Below are 22,348 nucleotides of genomic sequence, written 5' to 3'. Positions count from 1 at the left end.
CATTTTTCTCTTCCACCTTCCTAAAACCACTGATATAGATTATTAAAACTCAAATTAGAATTAGAATTTTTTGGAAGAATTAAAATGTTATGCTAGAAACTATCCACTTAATACAAAGGAAGGCAAAGAGAAACAGAAGAATAAAAAAGCATGAAGCATATAAAAAAAAGACGGTGATATAAGTGCAAAAATATTAAGTCATATTAAATGTAAGTAGATTAAAAATCCAATCAAAATGCACAGATCTTCATATTGTATTTCAAAACAACAACAATAACAACAACACTATCTTATCATATACTGTCTTTAGGAGACATATTTCAGAGTCAAATATATAAATGGATTGAAAGTAAAGGATGGAAAAATGTATTTTTTAAACAGCAATCAAAACTAAGTTGGAGTGACTACACTAACAGCAGATAAAACAGATTTTAAGACAAAAAAACAGAGATATTTTTAATGATAAGAGGGTCAATCTACCAGGCAGATCTAACAATTATAAACAAATATGTGCATAGTATCAAAGCCTCCAATACATAAAAACTGACATAATTGAAGAAGATATAGTGAACCAAACACAATAGTTGGGACTTCAATATCTTACTTTAAATAATGAATATGTATTACTGCAAGGCAGAAGATAAAAAGGAAATATAAAACTTGAATAACATTATAAACTGACTAGACCTAAAATACATCTATATAACGTGTCATCCCAAAAAGAGAAGAATACATATAAATGTGGGACATTCTCCATGACAGACCATATCTTATAGCATAAAACAAGCCTTTATAATTTTAAAATGATTGTAATCATACTTTCAAATGATTGAAAGTATGTTTTCCAACCAGGATGGAATTAAATTAGAAATCAGTAACAGAAGAAATTTGGCATATATGTGAATATGTGCAAACTAAAGAACACATCCCTAAATAATCAATTAAACAAGGAAAAACTAAATTAGAAAATGTTTTGACATTAATGAAAAATAAAACCCAATATTCACAAATTAATAGGACACAGCTAAAGCAGTACTCAGAGAAATTTTTTTAGCTATAAACATTTATTTATAAAGAAGGAATATTTTAAATCAATAATTCAAATATTTAGCATTAGCTTTAAGAAAAGAGAAAAAAACTGAAATAAAAAAAGAAATACTAGAGTAGAAATTAATGAAATTGAAAATAGAAAAACAATAGAGAAAATAAACAAAACCAGTGGGAACTTCTTTGAAAAGATAAACCATTCTTGACAAACTTAGCAAAACCAAGAAAAAAACAGAGAAAGGACTGAAATTACTAAACCAGGATTTTAAGAGGGGTTATCACTACTGATCTTACTTAAATAACATTATAAGGGAATATTATAAACAATTTTACACCAAAATATTAAATGAAATGTAGACTTCCTAGAAAGACACAAACTACTAAAACTGACTTAAGAAGAAATGGAAACTCTGACTATATAAAAGGGCGAATTAGTACATTAAAACTTCACACAAAGAAAATAACAGGCTGACTTCTAAATTCTTCCCAACGTTTAATGAAGAATACAAGTTGAATCCTCCCTCCCCCCAGATGTTTATCTACTTTCTCAACATCTATTTAATAGTGTTTTCGTGGTTCTGGCTAGGGCATATAGGCAAGAAAATGAAATAATAGACATCTGATTGAAAGGAAGAAGTAAAAGTATCTGTATTTGCATACCCATAAAGTCATATATAGGAAATCCTAAGGAACCTATTAGAAAACTACTAAAAGTAATAAACAATTAAGCAATGTGACAGGATACAAGACAGATAAAAACAAAACAAAGCAAAACAGTAGTATTTCTATGAACTTACAATGAACATGAATGAAATTAGGAAAACAATTCCATTTAAAATAGCACCAAAAGGAATCAAACACATAAGTAAATATAAGTTAATAAAAAGAGTGTAGAATTTGTATATCTAAACAAAACATAGTTAAGCAAATTAAAGAAGAGCATATAAATAGAAAGACATCCCATGGTCATAGATTGGAAAACAATATTGTTAAGATAGCAATATTCCCCAAATTGATCAAAAGATTCAATGCAATCTTTATCAATATTATAGTTGGCTTTTTTTTTTTTTGGCAGATATTGACAAGCTGACACTAAGATTCACATGGATATTGAAGGGACCCCAAATGGTCAAACAATCTTGAAAAAGAACAACATTGGAGGACTCACATTTCCCGATTTCAAAATGGCTGGAACAACTGGATAGTTGAATGTAAAAGAATGAAGTTGGAACCCTACCTCACAACATACATGAAAATTAACTCAAAATGGATCATAAATCAGAACTTAAGAGCTAAAACTAGAGCTTTACAAGCTTTACAAGAAGATCTAGGAGTGTGTTTGTTAGATATGACCCCAAAGCATACACAGCAAAAAAACTAAAAACCAAGAAACCACAAAAAACCCCAACTAATTAATTGGACTAAATGAAAATGAAAAATGTTTGTAGTACATATGATACCATTAAGAAAGTGAAAAGCCAACATACAATGTATGGAAATATTTGCAAATCATTTATCTGATAAGGAACTTATATATAGAATATACAAACTCTCACAAATAAATAATAAAAAGACAACCCATTTTAAAAGGGGGAAAAGATTTGAATGGATGGACATTTCTTCAAAGAAGATATATACACATGGTCAACAAAAACACATGAAAAGATGATTAACATCATTGTTCATTATGGCACGGCAAATTCAAACCACAATGAGATACTACTGCCTCCCAAGTAGGGTGGCTATAATTAAAACAAAAGAAATTAATAAGTGTTGGAGAAATTGAAAGCTTCATGCATTCCTGGTGGGTACAGCTGCTATTAAAAACATTTTCACAGTTCCTCAAAATGGTTAACATAGAGTTTCCCATACAGTCCATTATTCCACTCCTAGGTCTATATCCAAGATAAATAAAAACCTATGCCCATACAAAAACATGTACATGAATGTATAGCAGCATTACGTAAAAGAGCCAAAAAGTGGAAGCAACCTAAATACTCATCAACTAATTAAAAAATAAATTAAGTGTCATATCTATGCAATGGAATATCATTTGGCAACAAAAAGAAATGAAGTAATGATACATGTTACAACATAGATGATCCCTGAAACCATTTTACTAAGTGAAAGAAAATGCTCACCAAAGGCCACATATTATGTAATTCCATTTACAGAAATGCCCAGAATAGGCAAATCTAGAGAGATATAAAAATAGATTAAGGGTTGCTTAGAAATAGGGCATGGACAATAAGAGGTGGGCATTATCTGTTAATGGGTATAAAATTTTTTTAAGGAAGACAAAAATATTCCAAATTAGACTGTGGTGATTGTTGCACAATTCTCTGAATATACTGAAAACAATATAATTTAAATGGGTAAGCTGTATGGTATGTGAATTATATTTCAATCAAACTAATGAATAAGTCTAGCTTCTTCTGTTGGGACAAAAAATGCAGTTTTAAAAAAAGGCTAAATTCAAAAGAGAGCCTGAGAAGACGGCAGAGTAAAAGGACCCTAAGCTCACCTCATCCCATGGACACAACAAGTTAATAGTCACAACTGGATAACACTCATGGATATAACTCGGTAAGTATAAATAACCCAGAAAAGAACTGGAAGATTGGCAGAAAAAAACCCACAACTAAAGGTAGAAAATAAGCTACATGTAAGATGGTAGGAGGGGCAGAAACATGGCGGGCAGATGAATAGACCATAGCCTTCTGCAGGGGGTGGGGATGGTGTGGGGAAGGGAGCCATAGGCAAGGAGAAGGGAGAGAAACAGACTATCATACCTTAAAGTCCACACGGGGAAGATGAATCCTCATAACATTTGTCTTTGAAAACAAGAAGAGCAGAATTTCGGGAGTTCTTATGACCAGAGGGACTAAAAGCCTGGAATTATAAAAGTCAGCGGGCTCTGTCCTGGGGAGTCTGGATGGTATAGGAAGCTAAGTCCCCACCCTTAAAGAGAGAGCACAACAAACAGCCCACAGAGATACAGCATAGAAGCTGCAGTTTGAAAAATATGGGGTAAATGGGAGGGAGAGTTATTTATGCATCCCAGAGCTCCTCCCAGAAGGGCAGCATTCACTCAAGAGCTCTTTAGGAACAAAGGAGCTGGTAGGCACCATCTCCCTCGCCTATCCATACCCCCAGCATAATCACATAGGCACCTACTAAAACCAATGCAGCACCAGCATTCACTACCTAACTTGCTTATACAAAGCCCCACCCCCTGCACATCAGTGGATCTGCCCTTCCTAGTAAGATATGCCTCAGTCCCATGGCTGTGAGTTCCCTCTCTCAGAAGTCCAATGCAAACCTTGCCAGCACTGCATCTTCCCACCTCTGCACATTGCAGGACCTTGGTACTGGAAGTGGTGGCAGGCCCTGTGGAATCCTGAGGTATACCTTGTTAAAACTGTGTGCTCTGACCAATCACACTTTGTGGATCCAAGAATGCCAGGTCTCATTCCATAAGCAGACTGGTATGGACGTTGTTAACACTGCATGCCCCACCCAGGTTGGGGCCAAAAAGTGGACAGGACACAACACAAGGGTGTATGCAACACACATAGGAAACATTGCTGAAACACCAGGTTCTGAAGAACAGGGAACTTTGCTCTGCAGGGCACTACAGGACCTCTTCTTCATAAGGCCATTACTTTTAAGAGCAGGAGACATAGCTGACTTTCCTAACACACAGAAACAGACACAGAGAGTTAGATAAAATGAGGAGACAGAGAAATATGTTCCAAATGAAAGAACAGGACAAAATCACAGCAGGAGACCTAAGCAAAACAGACCTAAGTAATATACCTGACAGAGAATTTAAAGTAATGATCATAAAGATATTCACCAGACTTGAGAAAAGAATGGAGGGCATCAGTGAGATCCTTAACAAAGAAATAAAAAAAGAATCAATCAGGGATGAATAACACAATAAACGAAATTAAAAATATACTTGATGGAATAAATAACATGCTAGAGGAGGCAAAGAAAAAAAATAGCAACTTGGAAGACAGACTAATCAAGCTGAGCAAGAAAAAAATTATGCCAAAATGAGAGTAGACGTAGGGAACTCAGTGACTACATCCAACATAGCATTCACTTTATAGGAATCCCAGAAGAAGAGGAGAAAAGGGGGCATAAAATTTATTTGAAGAAATAACAGCTGAAAAGTTTCCCAATCTGGGGAAGGAAACAGATATCTAGATCCAGGAGGCACAAAAATCTCTCAACAAAATCAACCCAAAGACGTCCACAGAAGTAGTGATAAAGGAAAAATTTTAAAGCAGCAAGAAAGGGGTGCCTGGGTGGGTCAGTCAAGCATGTGACTCTTGATTTCAGCACAAGTCATGGTCTCAGGGATGTGAGATCAAGCCCCATGTTGGGCTCTGCACTGGATGTGGACCCTGCTTAAGATTATCTCTCTCTCTCCCACTGCCCTTGCCCCCCCACCAAAAAAATAAAATAAAAAATAATAATAAAGCAGCAAAAGACAGTTACATACAAAAGAAACCCCATAAGGCTATTAGTGGATATTTCAACAGAGACTTTGCAGGCCAGAAGAGAGTGGCATGATATAATCAAAGTGCTAAAAGGGAAAAATCTGCAGCCAAGAATATTCTATCCAGCAAGGCTGATAGGAAGAGTAGAATAGAAAGAAACACAGAAAGAGATAAAGAGTTTCCTACACAAACAAAAGCTAAAGGAGTTCATGACCACTAAACCAATCCTACAAGAAATGTTAAAGGGGACTCTCTCAGTGGGAAAAAAGACCATAAGAATATGAAAAGTAGTAAACACAAAAGCAGTAAAAATAAATATATCTTTAAAATAGTCAAGGGATTCACAAAATAATAGGATGTACAGAACGATACCATATACCTAAAATGTGGCAGGCGGGTGGGGAGAGGAGTAAAGAATGGGTTCCAACTTAAGCAACCATCACTTAATATAGACTGTTGTATGCAGATGATGTTATATACAAACTGAATGGCAATCACAAATCAAAAACTGGTAACAGATAGGCAAAGAATAAAGAGAAAGGAATTCAAGTATATCACTAAAGAAAGCCAGCAAATAGAGAACAAGAGTAAAAAGGATCAGAGAACTACAAAAAAGTACCGAAATGGCAATAACTATATAATTATCAATATTACTTTGAATATAAATGGACCAACCACTCCAATTAAAAAAAAAGGGTGATGGAATGGATTAAAAAACAAGAGCTACCTATATGCTTCCTATAAAAGATTAATTTTAGGCCTAAAGATGCATGCAGATTGAAAGCAAGGGCATGGAGAAACATTTATCATGCAAATTGATGTCAAAAGGAAGCCAGAGTAGCAATAGTTATATAGTACAAAATATATTTTATTTTTTTAAGATTTATTTATTCATTTGAGAGAAAGAGAGAGCATGAGCAGGAGAGGCAGAGAGAAAGGGAGGGAAAAAGAGAATCTTAAGCAAACCCCCACTGAGTGCGAGGCTCAATGAGGGGCTCAATCTCAAGACACTGAGATCATGACCTGAGCTAACACCATGAGTCTGACGCTTAACTGACTGTGCCACCCAGGCACCTGTAGAATAGACTTTAAAACAAAGCCTGTAATATGAGACAAAGAAGGACACTATATAATAATAAAGGGGACAATCCAACAAAAAGATATAACAACTGTATATATATTTGCACCCAACATGGGAGTACTGAAATACACAAAACAGTTAATAACAAACATAAAAGGAATAATTGATATTAATACCATTATAGTTGGGGACTTTAACACTGCATTCATATCAATGGACAGATCATCCAAACAGAAAAATCAACAAGGAAACAATGGCTTTGAATGACATAGTGGACCAGATGGATTTAACAGATAAATTCAGAATATTCCATCCTAAAATGGCAGAATACATGCTCTTTTCAAGTGCACATGGAAAATTCTCCAGAACAGATCACGTATTAGGCCACAAAACATTCTTGACAAATTCAAAAAGATCAAATTCATACCATGCATCTTTATTGACCACAACACTATAAAACTAGATATCAACCACAAGAAAAGATCTGGAAAAACTACAAGTACATGTAGGTTAAATAACATGCTAGCAAACAATGAATGCGTCAACCAAAAAAATCAAAGAGGAAATAAAAAATTACGTGAAAACAAATGAAAATGAAAATACAATGGTCTAAAATCTTTAGGATGCAGCAAAAACAATTCTAACAGGCAAGTTTATAGCAGTACAAGCCAACCTCAAGAAGCAAAAAATAAATAATAAATAAATAAATAAATAAAATGATCTCAAGTAACCTAACCTTACATTTAAAGGAGACAGAAAAAGAACAAACAAAACCCAAATCCAGTAGGAGGATAGAAATAATGATTAGAGCAGAAATGAATGATATAAAAACTAAAAAAAAAAAAAAAAAATAGATGAAACCAGGAGCTAGTTTTTTAAAAGATCAATAAAATTGATAAACTTTTAGCTAGAGTCATCAAAAAAAGAACCCAAAATCACCATGAACAAAGAGAAATAGTAACTGACACCAAAGAAATACTAACAATTATAAGAGAGCATTAGGAAAACTTACATGCCAACAAATTGGACAACCTAGAAGAAATGGATAAATTTATAGAAACATACAAACTACCAAAATTGAAGCAGGAAGAAATAGAAAATTTGAACAGACTGATTACCAGCAAGGACACTGTATCAGTAATCTAAAATTTCCCACCAAACCAAAGTCCTAGACCAGACACAGTCAAGGGATAATTCTACCAAACATTTAAGGAAGAGTTAATACCTATTCTTCTCAAACTATTCCAAAAAACAGAAGAGGAAGGAAAATTTCCAAGTTCATTCTATGAGGCCAGCATTATTCTGATACCAAAACCAGATAAAGACACCACAAAAAAATAGAACTACAGGCCAATATCTCTGATGAACACAGATGCAAAAATCCTCAACAAAATATTAGCAAACAAAATCTGACAATACAGTAAAAAAAAAAATCATTCACTGTATCAACCAGGATTTATTCCTGGGATGCAAGTGTAGTTCAATATTTAAGAACCATATGATCATTTCAATAGATGTAGAAAAATCATTTGACAATGTACGACATCCATTCATGATAAAAGCCCTCAACAAATAGGTTTAGAAGGAATATAGCTCAACATAATAAAAGTATTATATGAAAAACCCACAGCTAACATCATACTCAATGGGAAAAAAATAAGAGCTTTCCCCCTAAGATCAGGAACAAGACAAGCATGTCCACTCTTACCACTTTTATTCACAACAGCACTGGAAGTCCTAGCCACAGCAATGAGACAACAAAAAGAAATAAAAGACATCCAAATTGGTAAGGAAGAAGTAAAATTTTCATTATTTGCAGATGACATGATACTATATATAATAAAGCCAAAAGACTCCACCAAAAAATCTACTAGAACTGATAAATGAATTCAGTAAAGTCGCAGGGTACAAAATCAATGTACAGGAATCAACTGCATTTCTCTACACTAATAATGAAGCAGCATCAGGAGAAATTAAGAAAACAATACCATTTACAACTGCACCAAAAGTAATAAAATACCTAGGAAAAAAACTTAACAAAAGAGATGAAAGAACTGTACACTGAAAACTATAAAATGATCATGAAAGAAATTAAAGATGACAAAAAGACATGTAAAGACATTTCATGTCCGTGGATTGGAAGAACAAATATTGTTAAAATGTCTACACTACCCAAAGCAATCTAAATATTTAATGGAATCCCTTTTGAAATACGAATAGCATTTTCCACACAATGACAACAATCCTAAAATTTGGAACTACAAAAGATGCTGAATAGTCAAAGCAATCTTAAAAAAGAAAAACAAAGCTAGAGGTATCACAATTCTAAACTTCAAGTTTTATTACGAGGCTGTAGTAATCAAAACAATATGGTACTGGAACAAAACCTAGGTATTTACCCAAAGGATACAAAAACACTGATTTGAAGGGATACATGTAACCCAATATTTACAGAAGCACTATTAACAATAGCCAAATTATGGGAAGAGCCCAAATGTCCATTGACTGATGAATGGATGAAGAAGATGTGGTATATATATATATATATATACACACAAGTACATACGATGGAATATTACTCAGCCATCAAAAAGAAGGAAATCTTGCCATTTCCAACAACATGGATGGAGCTAGAGAGTATTATGCTAAGTGAAATAAGTCAGAGAAAGACAAACACCATATGATTTCACTTGTATGAGGAATTTAACAAATAAAACAGATGAACATAGGGAAAGGGGGAAAAAGAGAGGGAAATAAACCATAACAGACTCTTAACTAAGAGAACAAACTGAAGGTTGATGGATGGGAGATGGATGGGGGATGGGCTAGATGGGTGATGGCTATTAAGGAAGGCACTTGTGATAAGCACTGGGTGATGTATATAGGTGATGAATCAATAAATTCTACTCCTGAAACTAATATTACACTATATGTTAACTAGAATTTGAAAAAAAAATTGAAAGAAAATAAAAAAAGATAAGGAAGCAGCCCAAGCATCTATCAGTTGATGAATGGATAAAGAAGATGGGAGAAGAATATTATTCAGCCATAAAAAAGAATGACATTGAGCAGGAGCAAGATGGCGGAGGATTAGGAGACCAGGATTTTGTCTGGTCCCAGGAATTCAGCTGGATAGGGATCAAACCATTCTGAACACCTACGAACTCAACAGGAGATTGAAGAAAAGAACAGCAACAACTCTCTGAACAGAAAAGCGACCACTTTCTGGAAGGTAGGACGTGCAGAGAAGTGAATCCCAGGTGATATTCGGGAGGATAGATGGCGGGGGACGGGGCCTCCATCGGCCACTTCTGGCAAGTGATAGAGCCACAGAGCACAAAATCAGAACTTTTAGAAGTCAGCTCCACTGAGGGATGTCACTCCAGTGGCTAAGTGGGGGGTGGAACCCTTGCTGGGACAGTGTGGTCTCAGGACCCTCGGGGTCACAGGAAGACCGGGAGTGCCTGAGTGCAGCAGAGCTCCCGGGTATCAGAACGGAGAAGCCAGCTGCAGAGACGGAGCCGAGGAGTGGGCTCTCAGCTCCGGGTTGCCATAAACCATGATCCGTGGCACAGTTGGGCCACTGCTCCTCCAGCAGGGACCTAACAAGTGGAAGATCCAGGGAGACTCCCCTTCTTCCCCCAGGAGGAGTGGCGCGGGAGTGCACCGCAGGGATCTGCTGGGTTTGGGGACACCACACAGGGTGGTGAGCCAGAGATAGAAACCCTTGGTCACAGCACCGAGTGTGGCCAGAGACCAGGGAGATGGAAGTGACTGACTGTTTTCTCTGGAGGCTCACTGAGGAGTGGGGCCCCAAGTTCTTGGCTCCTCCATGGTGGAGACTGGGAAGCTGCCATTTTCACTCTCGTCCTCCAAAGCTGTACGGAAAGCTTGCAGAGAACAAAAGCTCCCTAGAGCAAACCCCAGCAGATTACTTAGCCCGGACCCGGCAAGGGCGGGGCAATTCCGCCTCCAGCAAAGACCTTTGGGAACCATGGCAAAAGGCCCCTCCCCCAGAAGATGAGAACAGCCAGCCAAGACCAAGTTTACCGATCAATGAGAATGGCAGAACTCCAATGCTAGGGGAATACTGCACATAGAATTCATAGCTTTTTCCCCATGATTCTTTAGTCTTTCAAAGTTAATTTTTTTTTTTTAATTTTTCTTTTTCCCTTTTCAACCAACATCTTATCAATCGCTTTTTAAAAAAAAATCTTTTTAATTTTTCATTTTGAGAGTCATATTCTATCCCTTCATAGTAGTTACCCTTATTTTTGGCATATATATGTAAGTTGTTCTCTCTTTAAAATTTTGGGATACAGTTTCTTCTAACAGATCAAAATATACCCTAAATCTCTAGTGTATGGCTCTGTTCTAGTCTCCTGCCTGATCACATTCTCTCCCGCCCCCTTTTTTTTTAAATCCTCTTCTTTCTTTTTTCAATCTACTTCTTATCAATTCCTTTTATAAAATCTTTTATAATTTTCATCTTTACAGTCATATTCCATCCCTTCATTGTATTAACCCTTATTTTTGTACATATATAAGTTTTTCTTTTTTTAAAATTTTGGGAAGCACTTTCTTCTAACAGACCAAAATACGCTCAAAATCTAGTGTGTGCCACTGATCTATGCACCAGCCTGATCATATTTGATCATATTCTGTTCTTTTGTTTTGTTTTGTTTTTGTTTGTTTTTATCTTTTTCTTTTTTCTTTCTTTCACTTTCTTTTCCCCCAGTTTCAGGTCCCTTCTGATTTGTTTAGTGTATATTTTTCTGGAGTCACTGTTACCCTGTTAGCATTTTGTTCTCTCATTCATCTATTCTCCTCTGGACAAAATGACAAGATGGAAAAAATCACCTCAACAAAAAGAACAAGTGGCAGTACCGACCGCCAGGGACCTAATCAATATGGACATTAGTAAGATGTTGGAACTAGAGTTCAGAATGACGATTTTAAAGATACTAGCTGGGCTTGAAAAAAACATGGAAGTTATTAGAGAAACCCTTTCTGGAGAAATAAAAGAACTAAAATCTAACCAAGTAGAAATCAAAAAGGCTTTTAATGAGGTGCAATCAAAAATGGAGGCTCTAACTGCTAGGATAAATGAGGCAGAAGAGGGAATCAGTGAGATAGAAGACCAAATGATGGAAAATAAAGAAGCTGAGAAAAAGAGAGATAAACAACTACTGGGTCATGAGGGCAGAATTTGAGAGATAAGCGATACCATAAGACGAAACAACATTAGAATAATTGGGATCCCAGAAGAAGAAGAAAGAGAGAGAGGGGCAGAAGGTATATTGGAGCAAATTATAGTAGAGAACTTCCCTAATTTGGGGAAGGAAACAGGCATCAAAATCCAGGAGGCACAGAGAACCCCCCTCAAAATCAATAAAAATAGGTCAACACCCCAACATCTAATAGTAAAACTGACGAGTCTCAGAGACAAAGAGAAAATCCTGAAAGCAGCTTGGGAGAAGAGATCTGTAACCTACAATGGTAGAAACATTAGACTGGCAACAGACCTATCCACAGATACCTGGAGGCCAGAAAGGACTGGCAGGATATATTCAGAGCACTAAATGAGAAAAATATGCAGCCAAGAATACTATATCCAGCTAGGCTGTCATTGAAAATTGAAGGAGAGATAAAAAGCTTCCAGGACAAACAAAAACTAAAGGAATTTGCAAACACGAAGCCAGCCCTACAAGAAACCTTGAAAGGGGTCCTCTAAGCAAAGAGAGAGCCTAAAAGTAACAGAGACCAGAAAGGAACACAGACAATATACAGTAACAGTCACCTTACAGGCAATACAATGGCACTAAATTCCTATCTTTCAAAAGTTACCCTGAATGTAAATGGGCTAAATGCCCCAATCAAAAGACACACGCTATCAGATTGGATAAAAAAACAAGACCCATCGATATGCTGTCTGCAAGAGATTCATTTTAGACCCAAAGACACCTCCAGATTGAAAGTGAGGAGATGGAAAACCATTTACCATGCTAATGGACACCAAAAGAAAGCTGGGGTGGCAATCCTTATATCAGACAAATTAGATTTTAAACCAAAGACTGTAATAAGAGATGAGGAAGGACACTGTATCTTATTTAAAGGGTCTATCCAACAAGTAGATCTAACAATTGTAAATATCTATGCCCCTAACATGGGAGCAGCCAATTATATAAGCCAATTAATAACATAAGCAAAGAAACACATCGACAACAATACAATAATAGTGCGGGACTTTAACACCCCCCTCACTGAAATGGACAGATCATCTAAGCAAAGGATCAACAAGGAAATAAAGACTTTAAATGACACACTGGACCAAATGGACTTCACAGATATATTCAGAACATTCCATCCCAAAGCAACGGAATACACATTCTTCTCTAGTGCCCATGGAACATTCTCCAGAATACATCACATCCTAGGTCACAAATCAGGTCTCAACCAGTACCAAAAGACTGGGATCATTCCCTGCATATTTTCAGACCACAATGCTTTGAAGCTAGAACTCAATCACAAGAGGAAAGTTGGAAAGAACTCAAGTACATGGAGGCTAAAGAGCATCCTACTAAGGAATGAATGGATCAACCAGGAAATTAAAGAAGAATTCAAAAAATTCACGGAAACCAATGAAAATGAAAATACAACTATTCAAAATCTTTGGGATGCAGCAAAGGCAGTCCTGAGAGGAAAGTATATAGCAATACAAGCCTTTCTCAGGAAACAAGAAAGGTCTCAAGTACAAAACCTACCCCTACACCTAAAGGAGCTGAAGAAAGAACAACAAATATAGCCTAAACCCAGCAGGAGAAGAGAAATAATAAAGATCAGAGCAGAAATCAATGAAATAGAAACTAAAAGAACAGTAGAACAGATCAACGAAAGTAGGAGCTTGCTCTTTGAAAGAATTAACAAGATTGATAAACCCCTGGCCAGACTTACGAAAAAGAAAAACGACCCAACAAAATAAAATCATGAATGAAAGAGGAGAGATCAAAACCAACACCAAAGAAATACAAACAATTATAAGAACATATTATGAGCAACTGTATGCCAGCAATTAGATAATCTGGAAGAAATGGATGCATTCCTAGAGATGTATCAACTACCAAAACAGAACCAGGAAGAAATAGAAAACCTGAACAGACCTATAAGCACTAAGGAAATTGAAGAGGTCATCAAAAATCTCCCAAAAAACAAAAGCCCAGGGCCAGATGGCTTCCCAGGGAAATTCTACCAAACATTTAAAGAAGAATTAATACCTATTCTTCTGAAACTGTTTCAAAAAACAGAAATGGAAGGAAAACTTCCAAACTCGTTTTATGAGGCCACCATTACCTTGATCCCCAAACCAGACAAAGACCCCACCAAAAAGGAGAATTACAGACCCATATCCTTGATGAACACGGATGCAAAAATTCTCACCAAAATACTGGCCAGTAGGATCCAACAGTACATTAAAAGGATTATTCACCACGACCAAGTGGGATTTATCCCTGGGCTGCAAGGTTGGTTCAACATCCACAAATCAATCAACGTGATACAATACATTAACAAAAGAAAGAACAAGAATCATATGATCCTCTCAATAGATGCAGAAAAAGCATTTGACAAAGTACAGCATCCTTTCTTGATCAAAACTCTTCAGAGTATAGGGATAGAGGGTACATACCTCAATATCATAAAAGCCATCTATGAAAAATCCACAGCGAATATTATTTTCAATGGGGAAAAAGTGAGGGCTTTTCCTCTAAGTTCAGGAACACGGCAGGGATGTCCACTATCACCACTGCTATTCAACATATAGTAGAAGTCCCAGCCTCAGCAATCAGACAACAAAAAGAAAGAAAAGACATCCAAATCGGCAAAGAAGAAGTCAAACTCTCACTCTTTGCAGATGATATGATACTTTATGTGGAAAACCCAAAATCTCCACCCCAAAACTGCTAGAACTCATACAGGAATTCAGTAAAGTGGCAGGATATAAAATCAATGCACAGAAATCAGTGGCATTCCTATACACCAACAACAAGACAGAAGAAAGAGAAATTAAGGAGTCAATCCCATTTACAATTGCACCCAAAACCATAAGATACCTAGGAATAAATCTAACCAAAGAGGCAAAGGATCTGTACTCAGAAAACTATAAAATACTCATGAAAGAAATTGAGGAAGACACAAAGAAATGGAAAAACGTTCCATGCTCATGGATTGGAAGAACAAATATTGTGAAGATGTCAATGCTACCTAGAGCAATCTACACATTCAATGCAATCCCCATCAAAATACCATCCACTTTTTTTAAAGAAATGGAACAAATAATCCTAAAATTTGTATGGAACCAGAAAAGACCCCGCATAGCCAGAGGAATGTTGAAAAAGAAAAGCAAAGCTGGCACCATCACAATTCCGGACTTCCAGCTCTATTACAAAGCTGTAATCATCAAGACAGTATAGTACTGGCACAAAAACAGACACATAGATCAATGGAACAGAATAGAGAGCCCAGAAATGGACCCTCAACTAATCTTTGACAAGGCAGGAAAGAATGTCCAATGGAAAAAAGACAGTCTCTTCAACAAATGGTCTTGGGAAAAGTGGACAGCCACATGCAGAAGAATGAAACTGGACCATTTCCTTACACCACACACAAAAATAGACTCAAAATGGTTGAAAGACCTCAATGTGAGACAGGAGTCCATCAAAATCTTAAAGGAGAACACAGGCAGCAACCTCTTCGCCCTCAGCCGCAGCAACTTCTTCCTAGAAACATCGCCAAAGGCAAGGGAAGCAGGGCAAAAATGAACTATTGGGACTTCATCAAGATAAAAAGCTTTTGCACAGCAAAAGAAACAGTCAACAAAACCAAAAGACAACCGACAGAATGGGAGAAGATATTTGCAACTGACATATCAGATAAAGGGCTAGTATCCAAAATCTATAAAGAACTTATCAAACTCAACACCCAAAGAACGAAGAATCCAATCAAGAAATGGGCAGAAGACATGAACAGACATTTTTCCAAAGACATCCAAATGGCCAACAGACACATGAAAAAGTGCTCAGCATCACTCAGCATCAGGGAAATCCCAATCGAAACCTCAATGAGATACCACCTCACACCAGTCAGAATGGCTAAAATAAACAAGTCAGGAAATGACAGATGTTGGCGAGGATGCAGAGAAAGGGGAACCCTCCTACCCTGTTGGTGGGAATGCAAGCTGGTGCAACCACTTGAAAATAGAGCTACCATACGATCCAGCAATTGCACTACTGGGTATTTACCCCAAAGATACAAATGTAGGGATCCGAAGGGGTACATGCACCCCGATGTTTATAGCAGCAATGTCCACAGTATCCAAACTGTGGAAAGAGCCAAGATGTCCATTGACAGATGAATGGATAAAGAAGATGTGGTATATATATACAATGGAATATTATGCAGCCATCAAAAGGAATGAAATCTTGCCATTTGCAACGACGTGGATGGAACTGGAGGGTATTATGTTGAGCGAAATAAGTCAATCAGAGAAAGACATATATCATATGACCTCACTGATATGAGGAATTCTTAATCTCAGGAAACAAACTGAGGGTTGCTAGAGTGGTGGGGGGTGGGAGGGATGGGGTGGCTGGGTGATGGACATTAGGGAGGGTATGTGCTATGGTGAGATCTGTGAATTGTGTAAGACTGTTGAATCATAGACCTGTACCTCTGGAACAAATAATACATTATATGTTAAAAAAAAAAAAAAAAAGAAGGAAGAAGATAGCAGGAGGGGCAGAATGAAGGGGGTGGGAATCGGAGGGGGAGACGAACCATGAGAGACAATGGACTCTGAAAAACAAACTGAGGTTTCTAGAGGGGAGGGGGTAGGGGGATGGGTTAACCTGGTGATGGGTATTAAGGATGGCACGTTCTGCATGGAGCACTGGGTATTATATGCAAACAATGAATCATGGAACACTACATCAAAAACTAATGATGTAATCTATGGTGATTAATGTAACATAATAAAAAAAAAAAGAATGACATATTGCCATTTGCAATGACATGGATGGAGCTAGAGAGTATTATGCTAAGTGAAATAAGTCAGTTAGAGAAAGACAAATACTGTATGATTTCACTTACATGTGGAATTTAAGAAAATAAACAGTAAAGTGAAAAAATGAGAGACACAGACAGACAGAGAGTGAGGGAGAGAGAAAACAAGAATCTGATTCTTCATTATAGAGAACAATCTGATGGTTACCAGAGGGGAAGGGGGTTTGGGGATTGGTTAAATAGATTATGGGGATTAAGGAGTACCCTTGCTGTGATGAGCACATGGTGGTGTTTTGTACTGTTGAATCACTATATTTTACACCTGAAACTAACATAACACTCTGTATTAACTAACTGGAATTAAAATAAAAACATAAAAAAAGGAACTTATTTCACTCACCACCAAAAGACAAACAATCCAATTAAAAAATGAACAGAAGACATGAACAGATGTTTCTCCAAAGACATACAGATGTCGTACAGACACATGAGAAGATGCTCAACATCATTCATCATCAGGGAAATGCAAACTGAAACCACAATGATATATCAACTCATACTTGTCAGAAGGGCTAAGATCAAAACTCAAGAACAGGTGCTGGAAAGGATATAGGATAAAAAGGAACCCTCCTACACTGTTGGAGGGAATGAAAAGTGGTACAGTCACTGTGGAAAACAGTGTGGAGGTTCCTCAAAAAGTTAAAAGTAAAAATACCCTATGATCCAGTAAGCACACTACTAGCTATTTACCCAAAGAATATGAATACACAAATTTTAAACGATATATACACCCTGAAGTTTACTGCATTATTTACAATAGCCAAACCAGGGAAGCAGCCCAAATGTCCACTGACAGAGGAATGGACAAAGAAGGAGTGGTATATATACACAATGGAGTATTATTCAGCCATACAAAGAATGAAATCCTGCCATTTGTAACAGCTGGATGGATCTAGAGAGTATAATGCTAAGCAAAATAAGCCAGTCAGAGAAAGACAAATATCATATAATTTCACTTACTCACATGTGGAATTTAAGAAACAAAACAAATGAGCAAAGAGGAAAAAGAGAGAGAGAAGCAAACCAAGGAACAGACTTTTAACTACAGAGAACAAACTGAGGGGAGGTAGGTAGAGGGGTGGGTGAAATAGGTCATGGGGATAAAGAGTACACTTATCATGATGAGCACTGAGTCATGTATGGAAGTGTTGAATCACTATATTGTACACCTGAAATTAATACAACACTGTGTGTTAACTATACTGGAATTTTTAAAAAGGTAGCAAAAATAGTGAAAGAGAGATTAAGAAATCTTCAGACAAGCAGAATGTGAGGAAATTCTTTTCAAACAGTCCTTCCCTGCAGACAAAAAAATCTTAAAACGGTTTTTTTCAGGCTAAAGGAAAATTATATAGGTCAGAAACTTGACTCTCTCTAAAGGATAGAAATACCATGCTAACACTAATCAAAAGAAAACTAGAGTAGCTATATTAACTTCAGATGAAGCCGACTTCAGGGCAAGGAAAATTATTAAGAACAAAGTTAAAATAAAAGAGTAAGGTGGTGCACTCTATAATGATGTATACATCTCACAAAATTTTGAATTTTTTTTCTTTAGCAAAATTCCATTATCAGATCTAAAAATGTATCAATTCCTTTATATTTAATACCATTTCATACTGATAGCTTATCATTTGTCTCAAATGTCTATTTAAAAGTCGTTTTTTCAAATTACATACATTGGGTTGGTTGCTCTGTTTCTGAGGTCTTTGTTAATCTAGAATTTCTTCTATTCAAATCCTTTTTCTTGTTTCACAATACTGTCACGTTGCCAAAGCCATGTAAATTGTCCAATAGTATGAACTACATTCTTGATTTGTCTATCTCCTTCTTTGATGCTATTTAAATTGTTGGAGGAATTATTTTTCCTTAAAAATTGGAACTATTATCTAGAAGTCTGCGTAAATTCAGGTTCAACTTTACGAATTATGCTTCTAAGAGGCAAAAATACCTGGCTGTTTCACTTTTAATAATCACAAGATTGATCATTGATGTTCTGGTGGTAACAGCCTAATTCCTCCTTTATAAAGTTCCCTATCATTTTTTTCATTTAATTGTTTACTCCTCTGCCTAAAACAAATTATTTTATTAAAAACTGCAAAATGGCAATGTTTTAATTCTGGTATTTCTTCTTTATTTATTAAATTCTTCTCTAAAAAAACCCTCTTCATCATTAGCTAAGAGTATGTGATTACACTAAAATACAGTTAATATGAGATCAGCAGGGAAGATATTAAATTTTCCTATAATTGCCAATTCAGAGTAAGGAAGCGGTGCTCTAAATACCCAGGTGGTAATCAATAAAGCTTTTTGTTTGTGTTATATCTTGTTATTATTGTTGTTTGACTATATCTTCTCTTTAAGTATCCTTATTAACTCACTTTTAAAATATATACTCCATTTATATTAATGAATAGATTCTGATTTTATTTTTGTTGCACAAGTTTTCCCATCTTTGTTCAGTGGGCGTTCCTTTGCTTTGGTCCTAAAGTCCTTTGGATATAAAATTATCAGACTTTTATTATTTCTTTGCATTCTCATACAAATATCACAGACTCACCCTGAACATTTCTTATACCAGTCCTGGAATCAGCCAGTAATTCCAGATGTACCAGTTGTTGTAGCATTTCAGAATTCACAGTTTTAGGAACAGGAACTGAACTGTCATTTTTAGGGTTTTTTTTTTTTTTTTTTTTTTTGAACAGACTTAGGATGGACGGAAGGGTGGAGAGGCAGAAAGACAGACAGATACATGATAAACAGATATATGTGTAACATTTTTTCAGACATAGGAAGACTCATCAACAGGTTACAGTCTTTACAGCTTAATGAATTAACATAACTAGAAAGTAACTTTGTTAAAGTTATAAAAAGTGCACTTTGTAGCCTCACAGAAAACACAGGGAAGAGAAACACCAATAGAGAGAGGTGGACAATAGAGAGGACAACTTTGGAGGTGATCTTGAGTTTGGTGTTCACAGGAAAGGAAGATTTAGCTAATGGATTTCGAATTTGCCAGTGTTGATGACAAATGTAAATCCCAAGTGGAGATGGCTGATTTAGGCAAAGAGACTGGGAGGATTCCAGAACTTGCAGCAAAATTGTACCATAATCTATTGCCATTAACATTTGGTTTACAGAAGTCCTTTTGTTGTGAGTCAGTCTCCTTTTTAGTGACCTTCTCATTCCTATGGATTCAGATCATAGAATAGACTTTAGCTTCTGGCACGTACGTTATTTCTGTGAATACAATTTTTCACTCTAAAAAAATGTTGCCTTTAAAGATATTTGGCTTCTCTATAGCTCAACTAAGAGAAAGAATATGCTGATCATGCCAATATGGTATTCAAAATCCTTTCCACATTTTTTTTGGTTTAAAATCAATGATTTAGCATCCCTACCTAAATATACCTTAGTCTAAAGTATATTTTAGTTAGCATTAGTCCTTTTCTCAGCTATGGTCAGTCCTGGGTCTTTACAATAGCAAGTCTTCAAAGAAAGGACTATATAATAGAAAACACTAATAATAGCAAGATTTCAAAGAAAGGACTAGTTAATAGCAATGCCTTAAAGAAAAAAAAAACCAAAACATTCTTTTCTCAGATCAGAGCTTCCGAAACCTTTCAAAGAAGTATGGATACAGGCAGAGCGGAATGAAGCACAGTCTGAAAGGACCAGCTTCAAATAAAACATTTCTTGAAAATCTCTTGTTTTGTAACAGAAATTCAAGTTTATTTGACATGCTTTTTCATAATAATGCTTTTATTTATTGAGTGCTTAGTAAACGCCAGATGCTGTGTAAGCGCTTCCCGCCTATGTTCCTATCTAGTTCTCTTAATTCAGCAAACTGAGACTCCAAGAAGTTAAGTAACAGATGCCTCTCAATGACAGGTCAGGACTTGAACCCAGCCTACTGGATGCCATATGTTCTTAAACATCCCTCTTCAGAATAATGTGCCAAGTTTATACTAGAGTTTTCCATACTCTTGAGGTCGCTGCCATAAAAAACATATATAATTACCTCATTTTTAGAAGACTGCCATAAATCTTTAAATTATCGATCCCTCTGCCCCATCCAGAGGGGCATCTGCCCCCAACTGGAAGAGGTGATCCAGTGTAGTCCCAAAGAATAAATATTTTTAGCAAAGAATCCAGGTAATTATAATGCATGGAGTTAGAGGTTCACTGAAACCATATGCTTGTAGATTTTTCTTCCATTTATTTCTATAACAACTCAGCTCCCTATCTTGACTTTTCCTTGTCAAGGAAAAATTCAAGCTGCTACAACCTGAGACAAGCCCTACTTGACCCAGGAGGTGGCTGGGAAAGGAACAGAAAGAATGGCACTGAGGCACAGCTCCGTGGGTCTCCCCTGTTCCTCGGGCAAGACCAGTGACAAGTGGCTGGTGGCAAATTTATTTTAAAACGTTGCCTGTCATGAAAGGCTCAATGCCTTCTGCTTACCATATGAACACACCTGTTTAACAAAAAAGGTATTTACTCTCTGTGTTAGGAAAGTAGTATTGGTGTCTAGAGGAAAGCAGGGAAATTGAAGTTACATGACATATTGCAGTAAATCAATTTTTCTCCATTTTTTTTTTTTTTTTTTTGCTAAGTAGTACTGATAAGTTTTTTAAACATGGATTTAACATGGTATCTTTGTTTTTGTATACATGTGTAGGGATTTGGTATCTAAATTGAACCTAAAAGACTACCTAGTTTGCACATGTTTTACCCAGACACTTTCAACCATAATATACTTATGTTAAAATGACTTACCTTTCAGTAGATATGCTGGCAGTCAGTCAGGAAGTTATGCTTATTTTGGCAGGATTTAAGCAGTCAAAAAAAAAAAAAAAGTCAACCTGGGGCGCCTGGGTGGCTCAGTTGGTTAAGCCACTGCCTTCGGCTCAGGTCATGGTCCTGGAGTCCCGGGATCGAGTCCCGCATCGGGCTCCCTGCTCGGCAGGGAGCCTGCTTCTCCCTCTGACCCTCCTCCCTCTCATGCTCTCTGTCTCTCATTCTCTCAAATAAATAAATAAAATCTTTAAAAAAAAAAAAAAAAAAAAAAAAAAAAAAAAAAAAAAAAAAAAAAAAAAAAAAAAAAAAAGTCAACCTCTGGGAAATTTAAGAATATCTTTATAAATCTGGTTTCAAACCTCTAACTCTAATTGTGTTGACCATTAAGCTGTAGCAGCTATGGTAGAAAGACGTTCCTCTGAGAGCTGAGAATTGGAATTTAGTTGTTATAATGAAATTTACTTTAAAAACTTCTCACCTGCAACATTTATATTTAGATTTGGAAGAATGGCAGGAAGAAAGCCTAACTTATGTATTAGGTTGACCAACCGAAAAGGGTTGCCAGACTTTTTGTTTTCTTCTCTTTCCTCCTGAATGAATTAAAGGGATTATGGGAATTCTGGTCCATAAGATGGAAGGTTGCACTGGGGATTGTTCTGTTCCCCAAGTGTAGAAGAATATTTGGATATTGAGGTTTGAGGTCCCAAGCATGGAGAACTCATGGCTCATTCGAATGCTCTTGTACAAGCATTGAGTTCTGTGCATGAACACAGAGCCACATAAGAGTGTAAAA

General features: G+C 36.4%; 1 long non-coding RNA gene across 3 annotated transcripts in view; it reads left to right on the top strand.

Moving 5' to 3' along the window:
• LOC118518170 (uncharacterized) overlaps nt 1-22,348 on the top strand; it is a 451,497-nt gene that overhangs the window by 353,176 nt on the left and 75,973 nt on the right. For 2 of the 3 annotated variants that reach the window (XR_004908492.2, XR_004908490.2), the window contains exon 5: nt 2,123-2,567. The exons of the other annotated variant lie outside the window; for it this stretch is intronic. This is a non-coding gene — a long non-coding RNA (uncharacterized LOC118518170). Of the gene's footprint in view, nt 1-2,122; nt 2,568-22,348 lie in introns of those variants that run through there. 3 annotated transcript variants of the gene reach the window in all.

Source organism: Halichoerus grypus, chromosome 12 (genome assembly GCF_964656455.1).
Source record: "Halichoerus grypus chromosome 12, mHalGry1.hap1.1, whole genome shotgun sequence".
NCBI lineage: Eukaryota > Metazoa > Chordata > Mammalia > Carnivora > Phocidae > Halichoerus > Halichoerus grypus.
Note: the sequence above shows the minus strand (reverse complement) of the source record. Positions and strands in the feature narration are given on the sequence as shown.